The sequence below is a fragment of the Neofelis nebulosa genome, chromosome 14, assembly GCF_028018385.1.
Source record: "Neofelis nebulosa isolate mNeoNeb1 chromosome 14, mNeoNeb1.pri, whole genome shotgun sequence".
NCBI lineage: Eukaryota > Metazoa > Chordata > Mammalia > Carnivora > Felidae > Neofelis > Neofelis nebulosa.
In genome coordinates this window covers 77,162,388-77,183,483 of record NC_080795.1, presented here as the reverse complement: position 1 = coordinate 77,183,483, position 21,096 = coordinate 77,162,388, and the positions used below count along the sequence as shown (strand labels likewise).

The window sequence follows — 21,096 nt, the reverse complement described above, 5'->3', positions numbered from 1 at the left end:
TCTGAAGTGATCCCCAGATGAGTCACTTTCAGCCATTTGCTGTGTACGCACTTAGGTGTAAAAAGCTCCAGAAGAAGTTGGCTGATGATCTTGGGGAATAAATAGAAATTACCTAGACAAAGTACAAGGAAGGGTTGGAGAAAACATCTCGGACGTATGTGACAGCACAAACCAAAACCCTGAAGGGAACAAAACATGGCAACTTCAGAGACCCAAAAACAGTGTGGAATGCCTGGAGTATGTGGTACAAAGAGAAGGAGAAGACAGGTGAGGGTGGAGAGGTGGAGAGGCAGCCTGGGGTTAGATAATGAGGGTCCTTGGGTGTTGTGCTAAGGATCCTATCAGGTCAAACACTATGAGACACCGTGTTGAGAATGCTATTGTCACCTCTCTCTCAAAGTGATCAGCAGCGCCTCATTCGAATGGACAGGAAGTGTTAAAGACAGCACAAATGTATTTTTGCCTGTCTCCTAGGAGACAGCTATAGGGGCAGCTAACAGAAATAGTGCCGTCGCTGAAACATCACAATGTGAACACACACACGTGCGCGCACACACGGTCACAACAGGCTGATTAATCATAAAATGATATCTCTAACAATGGCCCAGAAACCCAGGGAATTAGTTAATTAGAACACATTTCACGGGATGTTCAGGGTTTGGGGTTTCACATTTGCATCTTTCAAAGGTATAATTATGTCGGATAATACACCCTGTGCTGGAGCTTTTACATAAACACTTGTGGTCTAGTTCAGAGTTGCCTCCACTGCACGGAGCAGCTGTTGGGAGAAAAATATACACTATTAAAAGCAGTTTGAATTAGATGTGGTACTTGCTTAAAATATACAATGCCTAGTCACTTATCAAGCAGAGGAGTGAGTTACTATTTATTTATTATGCAACAGGCGCGCCTGGATAAGGTATACAAATTAAGTGGCCCGGAGAGGAACGTGGTACACGCTCAAGACCACAAGAAGCTCAGTAGGAACTCACTTTAAATCTACATCGCAATTTCAGAGCCAGTCTTTACGCATGTGCCCACCGCCGAGAAACCCACATTGAAGGCCTGGACCAGGAAATGAAGCAATTAATGCCTTCCCTGTTTTCACGATGATCTTTTAATTTCGCTTTGTGATCACAGACACGTTTTCCCTGCTATCGCTAAGCAGTCTTTAGAATAGAAAATAGAGGATATTTTTAAACCTGTTCGGTTAAGGTTCAATCGGGGAAACGGAAGCAGTCTATGTATTATGGAATAAGGACTTTACATCAGGAATTAGATCTCACACAGTTGCGGGAGCTGGGGAGGTAAAGTTCCGAAAAGGGTCGGAAAAGAGTGGCAGGCAGTCCCGGAATGGGTGTCTGGGCCACACGTCCGGGGCAGTGGGACACCTGCAGCCGGTGGAGTGGAGCCACGAAGGGCGGGGAGAAGTCCATGGGTGGTGGTTGGTCTTCCAACCTCAGGGGAATTCAGGTAAAACATCTGATAGGGAACCTGGCGCGGGTATTGACCAGCGGGCCGGAAGTGAAGAAGGATTGCCGGATGTGGAGCAGGGAAATGCAAGGATCGTTGCCCCTTGCTTTTTCTAAATAACCATAACCTTCAGGTTTTTTAGCACTTATCTTAGTACTTCGTTTTTAGAGCAGTTTTAGGTTTGCAGAAAAATAAAGCTGAAAACACAGTGCCCATACATGCCTCCTTCCTCAGAGGTACCGCCCGCTAGCATGAATTCTTTGCTTAGTGTGGTACATTTACTGTAGTTACTGAGCCAGTATTGGGAATTATTAACTAATGTCCATGTTTACATCAGGGCTCACTCCTCGTGCCGTATAGTTTTATGGATTTTGACAGATGCATAATGAAATGGATCCGCCGTCATACTACCATACAGAGTAGTTTCACCAACCTGCAAATCCCCTGTGCTCTGTGCGTTTAGCTCTCCTTCCTTCTTCCCCCTCCAGCTCCTCTTCCTCTGCAACCACTGATCTTCTCACTGTCTCTAGAGTTGTGTTTTTTCCAGAATCATGCAGTTTTTTCAAACCAGATTCTTCCACTTAGCCATTTGCACGATAGTTTCTCCCATGCCTTTCTGTGGCTTAATAGCTCATTTCTCTTTGTTGCTGGATGATATTCCGCTGTATGGATGGATATACCACGCTTTGTCCATTTGGCTGAGGAAGAGTGGCTTGCTTGCTTCCAAGTTTTGGAAATTGTCAATACAACCTTCTGATTTCAAAGGTGTGTGCTTGACGTCTGCCACCCAAATACCACCCGAGTTTTCTTGTAGCCAATGCTAATGCTGATCAGCCCAAGAAAGGGAATCCTGGGAAAGTTAGTGACACAGTACGAAACCACCACAATCCATTTGGGACAACCTGTCATATATATATATACATCTCTGTTAACCTAGTTTAACTCCCAAGTAAAGTTACTAGTAGAATCCTGTTTCCTTCGGACAAGATGTAACTATCCCACCTATAAAGAAAAACATGCTGGGGCACTTGGTTGGCTCAGTTGGTTAAGCATCCGACATCGGCTCAGGTCATGATCTTGAGGTTTGTGAGTTCAAGCCCCGCATAGTGCTCTGTGCTGACAGCTCAGAGCCTGGAGCCTGTTTCAGATTCTGTCTCCCTCTCTCTCTGCTCCTACCCCCATTAGCTCTCTCTCTCTCTCTCTCTCTCTCTCTCTCTCTCTCTCTCTCTCTCAAAAAATAAATAAACATTAAAAAACACACACACACATTAATTCCCTCCCTGAAAGGGAACGTCAGTTCTGATATGCTACTTTATTCATCTCTGGATAATATTCTTTCCTTTTTGAACTGTGCCACATTACCCATTAGACCTCCTTGACTATAAATACTGAGATACAATTAACATATCTACAATTAGCAGGTGGAAAGGGGGAAATTTGTCAATGTATCACAAATATGTGTCTATGTTAAAATTAAGAAGAAATATTCAAAACTATTATAGTGTTTATTTATGCAGCTGGGCACTTGTCTGTACCTGGTAGTTATAACTTCCTTCCCTCTCTCTTATTCCATATTTCCTTTGCCCCCAGAAAACACCTCAACTGTTCATGGTTCCTTAACTAGAGTTCCAAATCTTCGTTCCTGAAGAGTCTGGGTTATTAGAACGTCTATGCGTATTGGACTCTTTAGAGTTCCGTTAACTCTTATTCATGGGACATGGAAATATTAAGGGGCATCCTTGGAAATTTCCGGCATTCCAGACATAATCTTCCTTATCCATATTGTGTATAGGAACCCAACTCTTCTTTGATGGTCAAGATCAAGCACTCCAGCCAGAATAGCAATTCCATTTCTTGCCTGTTGGGTTCGCTGACCTGAGAAGCACACAGTGATCCAATGACACCCCCCTGCCAAACACACACTTTCCAGTTTAATAGACTATTGCTGTGTTCCCTGATGAGGACCTTCCTTAACCAGATATTGAGGTTTTGATAGAAATGTCGGAACTAAACATTTTCTTACCTCAAGTTCTTTGCCATACCAAGAAGCAACCCACACCTCTATATTATTACTTATTCTGCCCAAAGTGTTCTAGTATAGCAGATCCTTGGTCAGCCGAAAGTATGCCTTCTGTGCGGGATTACAATTTCAGAGGGGATAATTGGTGTAACAGTGTTGTCACAGTTGGCTATGAACTGTCAATGTCCCTTTTATAACTGATAGAATGAACATCAGGCTCTTTAAATATAATAGTATTGGAGAATCAATTTCAGATTCTCATCTTTAAATTTATGTTTCCCTGGAAACACTTTGAGGACTAATAATTGAATCAATAGAGTTCCCTCAGAGAAGTGAGGAAGTCGAATATTATATTACAAGTAATTTTACATGAAAATTAAACATTACACAATTGTGAGAGAAGCTGAGGAAATAAAAGTCAGAAAAAAAGAAGAAAAAATATTGCTAAAGAGCCCAGACATGGGTGAACAAATCGAAGATTGAAGGAAGCTAGACATGTTCACTTTTTGAAATGGAAATACAGGTGGGTTTAAGGTAGAAACCTGTATCACTCCTGTTCCTCTGAGTCTCAAAAGACACAACTGGCCGTTCCCTCTTGGGGTGCATGATGGCATCCTGTGTCTCTGAGCCCCACAAGGTTAGTGCTGCCTGACTCTTGAGAACAGACTCTCTCAAGAGATTCTGAACCCTTCCTTGAATAGCTCCGGACCCAAAATACTTCCTTAACAGTTGGCTCTTCTGAAACTAGTCCCAGTGGGAAAGGAAAGGCCGGAAGCAAACAAAGTATCTGTGAAAATATCGTTAGCCTTAAAATATGTCTGTTTGGAAATAACTTTTCCTCGTGTGTTTGGCAACATAGGCACTCCTCAGGCCCTATCAATAAGATGGCCCATTAATCCCTGAGCAAAGACTAATGGTCACCCCATTTTTTTTTTTTGCTAGCAGAAATGACCTCTAGAGTCTAAAGTTCACAATAATCTTTTTTTTATGTTCAGGGCTGGTTTTTTTAATCAAGATGCAAATAGTGTTCATATGCTTGTTAAATCTCGTAGGTATATTTGTAGATTCCGCTACCCATCTCTTTGACTTTAATTTTTGCAATTTATTTATAGAAGAAATTGATTATTTTTCTGGTAGACTTTTCCAGTGTGTGGGCTTTTACTGATTGTGTTTCCACTGTGGAGTTTACCATTTTCCAGGGTGCTTCATATTTTCTGCAAATTGATAGGTGGATCTAGAACTTGGTCAGTTTTGATCCTTTTGGGCAAGACTCCTTCATCCAGCAGGAGGCACGCCATGTCTGATGGTCTCTTTTATGGTGATGTCCATCTTCACTGATGATTATTGGCTAGATCCATTCATCCATTAAACTTGCAACACAGCTATATCCTAATTTTACTCTTCCCTCCTCATTTGGGGGGCATTCACTACTGGTCAGTGAGACACAATGGACATCTCCTGGTGGACAGAAGCAGGGCAGGCTTCTAGGCGAGCTGTTGCTTCTTCATTAAGAGAGAGGTACTGAGGAGAGCACACTTATATCTTCCTGTTACAAACATCGTTGTATGAAGACCTAATCCTTGGAGTTGTCACAGCTATTTTACAATCATGTTTTATCATCTGTTGGGACATCGCCAATAGATTAAGGAAGCAGATTTTTTTAAAAAATCAGAAAGGACAGAATTTTATGACATGCTTGAGGTGTGAACCAAATCTAAGCCTCCTGTCATCTCATAAAATAAAATAATCCATGTTATTTTTTAAAAAAATTTTAAATGTTTTTATTTAGTTTTGAGAGAGAGAGAGAGAGAGAGAGAGAGAGCGAGCGCTAACAGGGGAGGGGCAGAGAGAGAGGGAGAGAATCCCAAGCAGGCTCCACATTATCAGCGCAGAGCAGTGAGATCATGACCTGAGCCGAAATTGAGTCAGACGCTTAATCGACTGAGCCACCCAGGCGCCCCTAACCCATGTTATTTTAAGTCACATTCATTCAGTTATTAACTTACCTGTGGCCAGATGTGTGCTAAATATACAGCCTCGGATGTGCATTGGTTACATTCTTACGGTGTCCATGTGCACTGATCTATAACGTCCATCCCTCACCTACTAGATGGTGATCCACACAGCAGTATACTCTATTATGGACATGAGCTACATTAAATAGAGCCAGTAATCTTAACTGACCCCATCTAACCCAGATCCAGCCCTCACCATAAATACCTTTGACGCTTTGATCTATGCAATTGTAAATGCAGCATCTTATGGAATTCTTTATTTAGAGCTGCAAGGTGTCAACAAATGTGATCCTCTCATTATATAGAGGAGGACCAAAGGAGTAAAATTATTTCATGTTCAAGTATGGGGTCAATAAGATTACAATATGTTCACCCAATGCTCCACATGGCAATAAGAAGTATTCTAACATTGTATTATTGATATTCACTTTGTACTTCCTCTCAGACTGACTCTATTTCAGGATGCCTATGTGTATTGAATCTGGTTCCATTTGTACCTGTATCCTGTCTTGTGATGCTTCCCATTGATTTATCTATGGCTCACATATTAACCATCCCCTCAGCCAGCAGAGGTTCTCAGAATCCTTTCTGGGTCTGAGATCTCAGAGTTATCTGGGAAAGGCAGACAGATGATTTCTTTCAACTAAAAATAAAGAATCTTAGCTCCCAGAAATTGGTAAACCCTTTGGGTTGCAATGACTGTTTTCTCCCAACTTATGGTAAGAAAAGAATTTCAAGCCTCTTTCCTGCCTAGGCTGTCTCTGCCTGGTGCCTGATAAGTCACCCTCGGGGAGAAGACATTTTTAAAGTAATTTTTTAAGTTTATTTATTGATTTTGAGAAAGGGGGAGAGGGAGGCAGAAAGAGAAGGAGAGAGAGAACCCCAAGCAGGCTCCTCACTTTCAGCACGGAGTCTGACACTGGGTTCGGTCCTGTGAACTGAGAGATTATGACCTGAGCCAAAATCAAATGCTGGGGTCTTAACCGACAGAATCACACAGACCCCCCTGGGAGAAGGTATTTCTAATTGGGTCAACATCTGAGACACTCATTGGATTGCATGTAGTATGAGGCAGGACTCCTGGGTCTTAAAGAGCAAGACTGGAAACTCTGTCTCTGCCAATCTTCAGAGCCTTCCTCACTCGGGGCAGCCAAGTAGCTAACTGGTCTCCCTCAAGATTAGTCATTTTACATTCATTCCTTCTTGTGCTTCTTTCCTTCATCTGGTAGTCAACAAGATGGCAAAATCCACACATCTTAGATCGATAGGAGAAATAGGAGCCCCAAACCTACTATATTGTCAAAAGCCTACAATACATCATCCAAGGCCAACTTTACAAGAACTCTGCGTCGTGAAGTAAGCACTTGTGCATTGCTCAGCGGAGAGATACTGTGGTGCTTCCTCGCTAGGTTTCCCATGTTTACCTTCTGCTGGAACACCATGGAAAGGAGGCTGATAGTTCGATGTTCCCTGTTCTCCGCATATAATTATACCGCGATTACAATAAAACCCATGGTGATTCATACCGTATTTGTTCAAAACACGGAGGCAGAGGTAGAGAATGTGAAACCCTGGTCGTTGGTTTTCCCATTTGGGCAGGTGGAAACAGGTGTCGGCGAGTGCACATCAGAGATTTCTCTCTTCCCTTATGCTCTGCAGAGTCCCAGGAAAGCTCCCTCCCCAACGGGTAGAATGTCGTTAGGGTGGCTTTTAACTCTCCCCCAAATTCCTTTGAGAAAGGAAGATTTTCTATAATGAGGTCTTCCTTGCCTGCCTACTCGGATTTAATTTTTTTAATAAACTTCACTTTTTTAGGGTAGTTTACAGAAAACTAAGAAGATAATACAGAGACTTCCCATATACCTCATGCCCAGTTTTCCCGCATGTGTAGCCCATTTAGTACAACTGCTAATATTGCTACATTTCCTAATACTGATATATTATTAGTATGAAATGTCTGTACTTCGTTCAGATTTCCTTAGTGTTTGCCTAATGTTCTCGTTCTGTTTCAGGATCTCACCTGAGATGCCACATCACATTTAGCTGCCGTGTCTCCTTAAACTCCCCGAGTTATAACCGTTTCTCAGATTGTCCTTGCTGTAGCTAACCTTAACAGTTTTAAGGAATACCGATTGGGTATTTTCGCAGAATGCTTTTCTACTGGGGCATGTATGATGTTTTCCTCGTGATTAAGCCGGAGTTAAGAGTTCGGGGAAGGAGGAGCACAGAGGGGAAGTGCTAGTCCCGTTAAACCACATCAAGAGCACATACTACCACCACTGACGTGAGCCTGATGCCCGTCTGAGGGGGCATTTTGTAGGTTTCTCGACTTCAGAGTTGCTCCTTGCGTGCAGCACACGCGTAAGACCAGTGGGGGTGGTTAGGCTCCACTTCCTCCAGAGGGTAGTGGCTACATAAATTGTTTGGAATTCTGCATCAAAGATTTTTATTGACTGATTGAGTTAGTCAGGTATTTATACCAGTGTGGCCTCATGGATGTTTATTTTATACTTTGGGCTATAATATCAACCTCCTTCGTTAAGTTTGCTCCCCAAGTTGTTCTGGATTGGTCCATTGGAAGCTCTTTATTTGTTCCCTATGGTCCCCTGACATACAACCTCATTGTGGTTTTCCTTTTGTTTGTTTTTGCTCCGTGCATTTTGCTTTAGCGCTTCTTACTTTCTGGCCGCAGGAGATACATCAGGCTACTCTTGTGTATTTCCCGCCCCGGTCCTAGAATCGGCCATTTCTCCAAGGAATCCTTGTCTCTTTGCTGAGACGATTGTATTAGAAGCCAGGACCTGGGTGCCTGATGTTGATGAACTAGGATGTGCTTTTCCTAGTTCAATTATCACCTTATCTGCATCATTTTCTCTTTGTTTTTGGGTCTTGCACTTCATTTTAATATTTAGAAAGTAAATTAACAATGTAAATTTAAAATAGCGTATTTTTCTCCTCTATCCTCCTTCTCACTTAGAGTTTGAGTTGTGCGATTTACAACCAATTTACAGCCGGTCTGCCCGGCTACGTTTGAATCTCAAATAGACAAGTTTTAGAATAAGTATGTCCCATTCAGAGGTTGGTTCACACTCATACTGAATTAGTTAATTAATGGTTTATCCAGAATTGAAACTTGGACGTGTGTCTTATATTTTGCAGATTCTACTGCAAAGGGAAAGAATAAATGGTGGATTTTAGTACTGCCACCAAAACAGTGACGTTCACCAAGCCCCGAAGACTTAAGTTCTGAGTCACCTTGAGGTTAGAGGGGGAAGCATGCGATGTGAATGCTTTTGCGGACAGGCAGTGCAGGGCGGTGGTCAGGGGTGCAAACTCTGTATCCAGGCTCCACGGCAGCTGTTGTGGTTTGATAAATTTACAGATATATGCCTACATGTCAGTGTTTATTTGAGGGTTCCTGGACCCAGATGCAACACGGGGGTTCCACCACCAACAAAGGGCAGTTCTCTGCAACATGAGCTGGATGTCCTACAATTCAACTCCATTCTGGCGCCATCTATCGGGACAACATCAGACCCCACTGGTGAAGGGCTCTGTACCCTTCACATGCCAGTTGCAAATCCAGATTTACCTGTACTCCTGACTGGCTATAAATCAGAGATTTCCATGACCCACCCCACCTCCTTTAGGTTCATCTCATTTGCTAGAATGGCAATAGAACTCAAGAGAAATATTTTACTTACTAGACCACCAGTTTATTATAAACGGATATAACTCGGGAACAACCAAAGGGAAGAGATGTGTAGGGCTAGGGACGGGACAAGGGCACAGACTTCTGTGCCCTCTCCAGGCACCCCACTCTCTCCACAGCTCCATGGGCTCAACAACCTGGAAGCCTTCCAAACTCTATCCTATTGGGTTTCTGTGGAGGCTTCGTTACACAGGCACAATGGATTAGATCGTTGGTCATGGGCACCTGATTCAACCTCCAGCTCCTCTCCCCTCCCCCAGAAGTCAGGGCGCGGGACTGTAAGTTCCAACACTTTAATCACAAGATGTGTTGCCCTGGCAACCAGCTCCCACTCATGAGTGCGGTCCAACAATCACCTTATGAACATAACAAGAGATACCTTTGTCGCTCTCATCATTGAAAAATTCTCAAGGATTATAGGAGCTCTGTGCCAGAAACGGGGATGAAGAGTAAATATATATTCCTTATTCTACGTCACAACATCACGGTGATGGGTAAGAGGGAATGCGTGTCTGTGAGAAGGAGTCTTTGTGGCATTTAAGTGTGTGTGTGTCAGCGGGAGTTGGTGTCTGTGTGTGTGTGTGTGACTATATCATGCTGGGTAGTGATGTGAGGGTATGTGTGATGGCAGAGAGAGCTGTGTAGCAAGCAGCATGGGAATATTATCTTCCTATTTGAGCTTTTGAAATTATTAAAAAGTTGGCTAACAAGTCATAAATGGTTTTCCTTGGATTCTGACTAACTAGAATTTTGTTGCAAAAAATATGAGGCATGCACCCTCTCTCCTGCCTGACGGGGGCTTCATGTTCCTCTTCTTTCACCCCCCCCCCCATCCTATAAGCCAAACATTAGATGTATAAAACCGAGCAAAATAAGGCACTCTTGACAGAATCCGTGCTTGACCTGAGAGAAAAGATGTGGTTCAGCCAGGATCCTCGTCTAGAAAATATGTTCATATGTTCATCCTTTCTGAAGTCTTGTGACTGAAGCAAGGGGCCCCAGAAAGAAAAGTTGACACTATATCGTGGAGCGATTCGGACGGGGTTCGCAACATCCCGAGAAGTTTCAAGCAAATCTGGCAGCCAGCTCCACACGCATCTGCGACAGAACACTGACACTCACGTACACACACGCCTTTTATCACCCTTTCTCCATTGTTTTGCTCTCCTCTGAAACCTTCTCAACTTCGAAGCGGAGAAGAGATCTGGCTTGATCTGAAGAAGGGCCGTACGTTGAAGGTTGATATCACTCAGAGCCCGTGGGACAACAACATCAATTATTTACAGTATAAAATATAGAGCGTTAATATTTTATTTCATGTCAAGAACCACATGCTAAAAGGCAGATGCTACAATGCGTTTCAGAGGTATTTGAAGACGGTGTGTGAGGTATTCAATGTAAATAATATATTTCCCTTTAAGCACAGAATATACATTACTCACAAAGGCTTGGATCAAATTTATAAAATAAATCTAAAAATCAATATAAAATTCTCTTAATAACTGCTTAATTCATGAGGCTTCTTAGCCCTGGACGGGACAATGCAGTGTGCAAAGCAAAGGCAGGGGGCTGGAGGCTTGATTATCAAGCTATTGGCGAGGAGGAGACGGGCCCATGGCTCTCCTTTCCAGACAAAATAGAAATACCAACTCAGAGGCATGTTTTTTGCGTGAAGTTAGCTAACATAGAGTGTAGTCTTGGCTTCAGGAGTAGATTCCCATGATCGCCACTTAAATACAACACCCGGTGCTCATCCCGACAAGTGCCCTCCTCAGTGCCCATCACCCATCTCCCCTCCCCCACCCTCCCATGCCCATCAACCCTCAGTTTGTTCTCTGTATTTAAGAGTCTCTTATGGTTCGCCTCCCTCTCTGTATCTTATTTTTCCTTCCCTTCCCCCATGGTCATCTGTTAAGTTTCTCAAATTCCACACGAGTGAGATTATATGATATCCGTCTTTCTCTGACTGACTTACTTCATTTAGCAAAATGGCCTCCAGTTCCATCCATGCTGTTGCAAATGGCAAGATTTCATCCTTTTCAGAGGCAGTCTTGATACCCTGTCTGCACTCTGGCTCACTCTGCCTGGCGCAAGGCAGAGAAAGTATGAGCGACAAATTAAATCGATTTGAAATACAAGTCCCTGAAGAAAGAAAAATATCAAACTTGAAGTAACAAAGTAAATTAACTTAAAAGATATTTCCCACAGTAATCCCATAATGTAATTCATATTATTTTACAATTTTATATATTTTAAATTGAGGACTTTTCTGGGAAATTATTTCAATATGATGAATGTCCCTTTGCTCTCGTATGCTTTCACCTACGAAAGCAAGGATGGAGATTTGATGTATGTGAGAGATATTACATATTACATATATATTACCTATATACATGAGTGTGTATAAACATACACGTTTCATGGATGTTTGTACTTCATTTTCATTGTACAATATAAAATGACTTTCTGAATTTTGCTTTCAAGTACATGAAGATTGGAAAATGTTTCTGGTTAGTGCAGAGTTATGATTCACTTTCTCTAATTTTTTGGTCATATGGATTAATTGTAGTTAATTTAAAACTTCCAGTTTAATGGAAATGTAAAATAAAACTTTATCCAGTTTCAATCCCTGTAGCATTTTATGACGGCATATATCATGATTCCTTCCGCTTGCCAACTAATATGATTCAATATTTTATTTATTTTTTTAAATTTATTTATTTTTAACGTTTATTTAGTTTTGAGACAGAGAAAGAAAGAGCATGAACAGGGGAGGAGCAGAGAGAGATGGAGACACAGAATCGGAAACAGGCTCCAGGCTCTGAGCTGTCAGCACAGAGCCTGACGCGGGGCTCGAACTCACGGACCATGAGATCATGACCTGAGCCGAAGTCGGATGCTTAACCGACCGAGCCACCCAGGCGCCCCAATATTTTAAAAACCGACCGAGCCACCCAGGCGCCCCAATATTTTAAAAACCGACCGAGCCACCCAGGCGCCCCAATATTTTAAAAACTGCCAATCTATTTTGTAACAGAAGTACCACACAGGTTTGATTTTCTTTCTTAGTAGCTAGGTTATCTTTTTTATTTTATTTGTAATTTGTATCTAGTCTTCTTAGAAGAACGTTTAAGTTGTGGAACTTTAACGTTTTTTTAATATTTTATTTATTTTTGATAGAGACAGAACACAAGTGGGGGAGGGGCAGAGAGAGAAGGAGACACAGAATCCGACACAGTATCCAGGCTCTGAGCTGTCAGCACAGAGCCCGACACGGGGCTCGAACTCACAAACTGCTAGAGCATGACCGGAGCCAAAGTCACATGCTTAACCGACTGAGCCACCCAGGTACTAAGTTGTAGAACTTTTAAAAATTATGTTTTTCAAATTTATTTGGAGGTATTCGATACATATTTTGGACAATTCAGCATATATTTTTCCTCAGCATTTCCTTTTGTGTTTTAACAGTTGTGTATGAAGCTGTTTTTAATACAAATGAAGTTAAGGTTGATTCAGTTAAAGTTTTCAATCTTTTCCTGCATCGATTTTGCTTTCTGTGTCTTTGGAAAGAAAACTCCTTACACTGATATTATAATCATGTGCTCATATAGTTTCTTATAACACCTTTGAAGTTCTTTTTAAAAGCAGTATTCTTTAATCATTTATTTGTGTAGATATTTCAAGGGTTGTTCAACTTCACTTGTTCTCCAAATCCATGACCAAATGATCCCAAACAACACGTTAATTAACTTGCTCCTTCAGGATGGGAAAGGCAGAACTTCCTTGCGCCGCCTGCATGTAATGCACGGTCCATCTCGCTAGGGGGCACCATCCACACGGACGTCAATAGGGACTGTGCCCATGAGGGTTGTAGAACAGCTCTCTCCCTCTTAAATCCAGCTCTTCACTGACTTTCCAAATGCATGCAAATTTATTTTATTTATGGACTCTCTCTTGGGTTCTAATGACCAGTCTGTGTGCAGTTTGCATTAATATCACTTTCCTTTAATTAGTTAAACTTTACACACACACACACACACACACACACACACACACACATATATATATATATAATTTCTGATCAAATTAATCTCATTTTTAATGGAAATATTAGTTAGCTTCTTGCATTCTTCTACATTTTCTCTTCCATATTAATTTTAGGAACACTTTGTCAAAGTCCATGAAAAATGCTATTGGGATGTGATTAGGATTGCTTTAGATGTATAGATCAATTTGGGGAGGAAGATGGTCTTTACAGTATTGATTCTTGTCATCCTTGAACGAAGTAGATTTCTTCATTTACTCAGGAATTTTTTTAACTAGTTAGATGAGCATATTTTCTTTTTCTGTCATAATATTTTAAGGAGACGGAGTAGTTTCTATTATTGAAGCTTCCTTGCATTTTTAGAATTAAAATATATTTTTAAGCTTGGCCTTTTACTGTTTTTTTTTAAACGTATTACTGAGCTGTGTTATTAATGCAAGGATGCTCGTTATCTAAGTATTCCTAATGGGAGTCAGCATTTGAGATTGCCTAGAAAGAACCAAAAGGAAAAGAAAGTACTCTAGGGGTCTGATGAATTATATTAATCCCCACTCAAACATTCCTCTCTACTTAGCACTGAGCGTCAATCATGGCTATATAGTGAGCTATCGTCAGAGATTCTAGTCATGATAGACTGTATTTATCAGGCATGTAGTCTGATAAATACAACATAAACAGATTGCAAGACAAAATGACAGCTATTCCAGAAGATGTAGACATCTAGGAGTTAATAAAATCATTGGAAGTAGGTGCAAACCATTAATTCATTGAATAAATATTCATAAATCGATGGTTATACGTCAGGAATTCTTTTGTCTGTTGGGATATAACAGCGCAGCCAAATGAGTAAAATCCTTGCATCATTTACAGATCATATTCTATCGGGAGACGCAGACAATGAACGAATTATAAAATTAAAGTGCCAGTTAGTGATGAATGTTCTCAAGATCTGCAAGAGCAAATAAAAAGCAAAGTAAAAGGACGGTGTTTGAAGGTGGGGAGAGTAGTAATTTTGGAAACACTAGCCAGGGATATCACACGAAAACAATGGAAAAAATTTTCATCATTTCAACTAGATTAAAAACAAATTAAGAGGAGAAATAATGAATGTAAGATATGCACTTTAATACCAAAAGATTAAAAGGTTGTTGGAGAAAATGTTGAAACTCTCAAAAGTGGCAAAAATATCCTTCCTTTGATGATGATATGCAGGAAGCCAATACGGAGTAAACAGAAAACAGGGGAATTCTGTTGTGTCGTGACTTTAGGAAAATGACAATAAAAACACCAATAACTCATACAACTTGAGTTCTAATACTAATATTTCTAATAAGTGTATTACAGCAATAACAACAGAGGTTTTATTAAATGTGATGCCTTTCAACAAACTACATTTTAAAATTTAGTTGCACTTTGTCAAAGTAAAATCTAAATAATCTAAACGTTTCTTTATGCTTTTCTCTGAAATGTTGGTCACTGTTTTAATTTGTTGCAATTTAGTAGTGTATCTGAGTCTCCCTAGACTCAGCTCATGAAAGCCCCTGGTTTTTAATTGGAATTTATGAGTTTGAATGTGTAAGTTACGTTGGCTTGTATTTCTCTCTCTTTCTGCCATTTTTAAAAACGTTTATTGATTGATTTAGAGAAAAAGAGAGAAACAGGGAGAGGCAGAAAGGGGGAGAGAGAGAATCCAAAGCAGACTCCAGACTGTCCGCGCAGAGCCCAGTATGGGGCTCAAACCATGAGATCATGACTTGAGCGGAAACCGAGAGCTGGATGCTTAACTGACTGAGCCAACTAGGTGCCCTTCTCCTTCAGCCATTTTATTCCAGTGTGGACAGTGAAGTTTTGCAGACCTTGTAAAATGTGGACTAGAACTTTACATCTTTTTCTCTGTCCTTAAAAAATGTTTGTAATAAATGTATGTGAGACACAAGCATTTTTAACATTTGATCCTATAAACCTTTTTGGGCCTGTGCCATTTCAGGGATTCATAATTGACATTTAAGTTTTCTTTTTTCCCTTGTACTCAAGTGTTCTAATTTGAACCAGGTAATTTTTAATTTTGTTTCACATTTATTCATTTTTGAGAGTGAGAGAGACAGGGCATGAGGGAGGCTGGGGGGGGTGGGGGCGAGGCGGGTCAGAGAGAAAGGGAGACACAGAATCCGAGGCAGGCTCCAGGCTCCGAGCTGTCAGCACAGGGCCCGACGCGGGGCTCGAACTCACGGACTGGGAGATCATGACCTGAGCTGAAGTCAGACACTTAACCGACTGAGCCACCCAGGCGCCCTGTGCACTGGGTAATTTTGATACTGTTTTCTTAGCATGGTGTCTACATTGACTAGGTATTGAAATATAGTGCTCTATTATTATGCATATTTCTATCTTATGCAATTTTTGAAGTAAAGTCTTTAGACAACGAAAAGCACAAATATTAGGTGTATAATCTTAACAAGTGCATACCCCTGTATAACTTATCTCTGTCTCAAGACATAAGAATTTCCTCGATGCTTCTTCCCAGGCAATTTTCACTCCTGCAGAGTGCCAAACACCTTTCCGTTTTTTGTTCACCATACATCGATGTCGTCTGTTCTGTGGAACATCCCATGAATGGCCTTATAAAGAGTGTACTCTTGGGGCACCTGGGTGGCTTGTCGGTGAAGTGTCCGACTTCAGCTCAGGTCACAATCTCACGGTCCGTGAGTTCGAGCCCCGCGTCGGGCTCTGTGCTGACAGCTCGGAGCCTGGAGCCTGTTTCAGATTCTGTGTCTCCCTCTCTCTCTGACCCTCCCCTGTTCATGCTCTGTCTCTCTCTGTCTCAAAAATAAATAAACGTTAAAAAAATATTTAAAAAAATAAAGAGTGTACTCTTTTGCACATTTTATTTTAGGCTTATCTCACCTGGCAAAATTCCTGCAAATTGCATCTGCCCTTTGTTAGCTCACTAGTGTCTCTCTCTGGGGATGAGCTAGAAGCTCTTGTGGCTTCTTTCCGGTTCCACCTTCTGCCTCTTCACGGGGCCCCTTGATATCTTCCAAGGCCTCTCATGCATAGTTTGGAAGCCAGAGTTTACATTATGATTTCTCATGTCTCTTGCTTTCTCTAGCCCCTTTCTCTCATCATTTATCATCTGTCCTTCCTGCCTCTAATTCTTGACGTTGACACCACAAAGACTGACTTTCTACCACTCGAACAGTCTGTGGAAACTGAGGAATCATCTCATTGCAAAAAACAAACAAACAAACAAACAAAACCGGAGAGAGAGAGAAATACAAACAAGCAAACAAAAACACACACACACTTTCAAATCTCTCCTGGTACAGCAGACAGTGCTCTCATGTCTTCCCCCCTTGGGAGACTTACGAAAACGTTTGCTGTTGTTTTAATCTTTTGTGCAGATTTTATAAGTGTGACTTATGGGCAAGGGCCTCACTACTAAAAGCTGTACATATAGTACATGATTTTTTTTAATGTTTATTTATTTTTGACAGAGAGAGAGAGAGAGAGAGCATGAGTGAGGGACGGGCAGAGAGAGAGGGAGACACAGAATCTGAAGCAGGTTCCAGGCTCCAAGCTGTCAGCACAGAGCCGGACGTGGGGCTCGAACTCACGAACTGTGAGATCATGGCCTGAGCCGAAGTGGACGCTCAACCGACTGAGCCACCCAGGCGCCCCCATATATCACATGATTTTAAAAATCTTTCCAGATAATCTGTAAATGTTTCCTCTCCAAATATCCAGCACTTTGACTTTTTGTTTTACTTCCTGGGGGCTTTCTTTGAATTTGTCTCTAAACTGGTGAATCAAATTGATGTTTATTTTTATTTCAGATGATACTGTTCTCGTTTTATAGAGGCAGTATGTGTTCAAATCTTTCTGAGGGCATCAATTATTTTTTAGAAGTTTTATTCCACATTATACATAAATATTTCACATGAGAGGCAGCATGCAATGGGAGGCTTGGGAATTCAATCTGGGCCTGTATTTTATCTTTACCTCTAAAAATCTATGGAAATTTGGGAAGGCTGCTGTATGAATCAGAGTCCAACCAAAGAAAATAAAATATTAGCCATAAATAATGTAGATGGGTTTCGCACGGGGAATTGGATTCACAGGTGATGAAAGAGATGAAGAGGGGAGGCCAAGCAGTGGAGGGGAAGGAAAGTGAGATATTACCAGGCAGGGAGCCTCCATCATCTCTTGGTGGCACCAAGGAAGAGGGTATTGTCACCAGGGTCTGGGCCATAAGAAAGCAAGGGGGACCTGTATGCTGAGAGATGACCCTTCACATCAGACACAGCAGTGGTAAGACACACAGCCCGAGGCTGAAAGAGAAAGAGAGAAAGGTCCTTGCTTTGCTTTTCTTCTACCTCTCAGTGCATTTCTAGGGCTTCCTGTTGGTCAAAGCTGTAAGATCTTTGGCACAGTTGCTCGGGAGATGGGGCCTGAATCCAGGGATCAGAACAGGGCAACTCCAGGAGCGAAGAGTGCTAGCCACAGCCCATCCATTTAAATATTGATTTATATTGCTCTGAAGTGACGATCTTAATGCCCAACTCTAGATGTTTGAGGAAAATAATATGTAAAATAGTAAGTGCCACTTCCTGGCTCATACCTAAGAAGTGATAAATGTCAGGAAGTTTTCTGTATATAAACTGCATATAGCTGGTTTACTATAAGAAGAGATATACTGGGGGCGCCTGGGTGGCTCAGTCCGTTAAGCGTCTGGCTTCGGCTCAGGTCACGATCTCACGGTTCGTGAGTTCGAGTCCCGCATCGGGCTCTGTGCTGATGGCTCAGAGCCTGGAGCCTGCTTTGGATTCTGTGTCTCCTTCTCTCTCTGCCCCTCCCCAACTTGTGCTCTGTCTCTCTCTATCAAAAATAAATAAATGTATAAAATTTCTTTTTTAAAAAGAAGAGATACACTGTTGCTGAAAACATGGTTCTGTGTTGTAGATTGCAAGAAAAAAAAAAAGAGAGAGAGAGAGAGAAAAGGTTGTATTGTTCCCCCATTCCTTTATGTCAAGATACCATTTCTGCCCAGCTTGATCTGTAGAGTGACTCTGGTGCCAAATAAACATGAAAAGATGCTCAAGATCATGTGCTATGAGGGAATTACAAATTAAAATAACAACAACATACGACCAGACACCTACGGAAATGGCTAAAATGTAGAACACTGGCAACACTGAGGGCTTAGAGCAACAGGAACTCTCACTCATTGTTGATCGAAACGCAAATGGTTCTCTGGAAGGCAGTTTGGCAGTTTCATACAAAGCAGACCTACTCTTACTCTACAATCCAGCAATTGTGCTCCCAGGTATTTACTCCCAAAAGCTGGAAGGGTATGTCCACATAAAGATCTGTTCAGGAACGTTTTCATCAGCATTATTCCTCACTGTCAAAAGTTGGATACGATCAAGACGTACATCGATATGTGAATGGGTAAATAGGCGATGGTACAATGGATACGATGATACGCTTCAGTGATAAAAAGAAATGAGCTATTCACTCATGGAAAGTCATGGGGCGCCTGGGTGGCTCGGTCGGTTAAGCGTCCGACTTAAGCGCCGGTCATGATCTCACGGTCCGTGAGTTCGAGCCCTGCGTCGGGCTCTGTGCTGACGGCTCAGAGCCTGGAGCCTGCTTCAGATTCTGTGTTTCCCTCTCTCTCTGCCCCTCCCCTGTTCATGCTCTGTCTCTCTCTGTCTCAAAGATAAATAAACGTTAAAAAAAAAAATTAAAAAAAAAAAAGAAAGTCAGGGAGACAAACCATAAGAGACTCTTAAATACAGAGAACAAACTGAGGGCTGCTGGAGAGCAGGTGGGTGGGGGATGGGCTAAACGGGTGATGGGCACTGAGGAGGGCACTTGTTGGGATGAGCACTGGTGTTATATGTAAGTGGTGAATCACTAAATTCTACTCCTGAACCCAATACTGCATTATATGTTAACTAATTTGATTTAAATAAAATCTCGGGGGAAAAAAGGTCAGGGAGGAACCTCAAAATCTGGCTAAATAAAATAAACCTGTTTGAAAAGATTATATATGGTATGGCTATCCACTTATGTGACATGTGGGAGGGAAAAGGCAAATGGCAAGGAGGTTGTGGGTTGCTGGGGCTGAGGGTGAGGGTCAAAAGAAGAAGAAACAGGTGGTACAGGGGATTTGGAGGGTAGGGAGACTATTCTGTATATCAGTTCAATGGTAGATACATGGCATTACACATTTAACAAAGTCACAAAGACACAAAGACACAGTGAGTCCTGCTGAGACCAATGGACTTTATTAATAACAGCGTATCACTATTGGCACATCAACTGTAACAAAGGTACGACACAGATACGCGATATTAACAACAGGGGAAACTGTGGGCAGAGGGTGGGGGACAGTGAGTATGTGGGGGCATTTCTGTACTTCCTGTTTCAGTTTTCTATAAACCTAAAACTGTTCTCGGCTATGAGTTCAATTAATTGAAACAATTAACTTGCATTGTGAAAAAAACAACTGTAATGTTATTGTTGCTTTCATCACAAGTGAAGGTGCATCCCTCCCTCCCTTAAACATGGCCTTGACCCTGTGATGCGATTTGGCCAATAGTACACCTAGCAAATGTGAAGAAGCAGAGGTTAGACATGTGCTTGAAGACCGGATGTTATCTTCTCTACCACCAGGATCTCTTTTGCTACCAGGGGAAGCCCGGACTAGTCTAAGGAAGGCAAGAGCACAAAGAACTGAGGCCAGCCATTCCAGCTGAGGACCACTAGATCAACCTGCCATGAGCTGATGGAGACCACCAAAGTCCCTCCAAGTGAGTCCAGTACGAGGTGAGAAACACCTGATTGAGCCCAGCCTCCACCTACACAGCCTACACGGAAAACCTACAGAATTATGTGTAAATAAAATAAGCATGGTTTAAAGTCATTGAAATTTGGGGTGGTTTTTCCCAGAGCAACGGATAACTGAAATATATGCACACCAATTTCTGGTTACAACTCTTCCATTGGCATACTGGAACCCCGAGGAAGTCACCTGGAAGTATGTCTCTCAGTTTTCTCGGCTGTAAAATAAAGTAGCCGAGCAGACAGCTGGGAGAGGCCACACATATGTCTAGTTTTCTTCCAACTCTGATATGATATGATGACACGAAAGGAAGTTTGACTTTTTTTTCCCTCAGTTGTTTATCCTGTAAAGTTTTTCAAAGATCTCTTTTTCCTTCCCGAAGAATCTTGGACGACTGTTTCTAAATATCTCATTAGGATAGCGGACATCTCCTGTCAATGAACTGAGCAAGAAGTTCAAAGAACTCTCAGAGCCGAAAGCCACGTCAAGACTAACGGTGTCTGCTCTAGTGTTGACATCACTGTGGCCAACTGCACGGAAGGGCTAGCTTTGAAAACCTGAATGATTTTGCCTTGAATACCAGCCTGGTGGTTCTGTGATTCTGAGAAAGTTAGTCAGTATATGGTTATTGGCCAGAAGATGCATATAAACGTATAAGGGTATCTTCCTCTGAGTTGGTATTCAGGGAAAGACAAATAACGATCGTGAGACATCATCCCTCAGCCATTCACATAGTAAAAGTTGAGAAGTGAAAAATCCCTTGGTCAGGAGGTTGCGTATCCAGAGAGCGTCTAAAAAATACTAAAAAGTCTGGAAATATCTCAAATTCTCATCGACACAAGAATGGATACATGATGTAATGTATAGTTAATATAGTGTTAAAACTTGAAATTAACAAGCTGCAGCTCCATCGACAGTGTGAACAAAACACAGATGCATAGTTTTCAATAAAAAGGTGGATCTGAAATACACAGCATTAAGGCC

The 21,096-nt window shown here is 41.8% G+C and overlaps 1 long non-coding RNA gene across 1 annotated transcript; it reads left to right on the top strand.

The window, feature by feature from the left end:
• Positions 1-9,571: 9,571 nt before the first annotated feature.
• On the top strand, positions 9,572-20,193 carry LOC131495105 (uncharacterized). The gene is made up of 2 exons (XR_009253768.1): positions 9,572-9,714; positions 19,944-20,193. It is a non-coding gene; the product is annotated as an uncharacterized LOC131495105 (long non-coding RNA).
• The last annotated feature ends 903 nt before the right edge of the window (positions 20,194-21,096 follow it).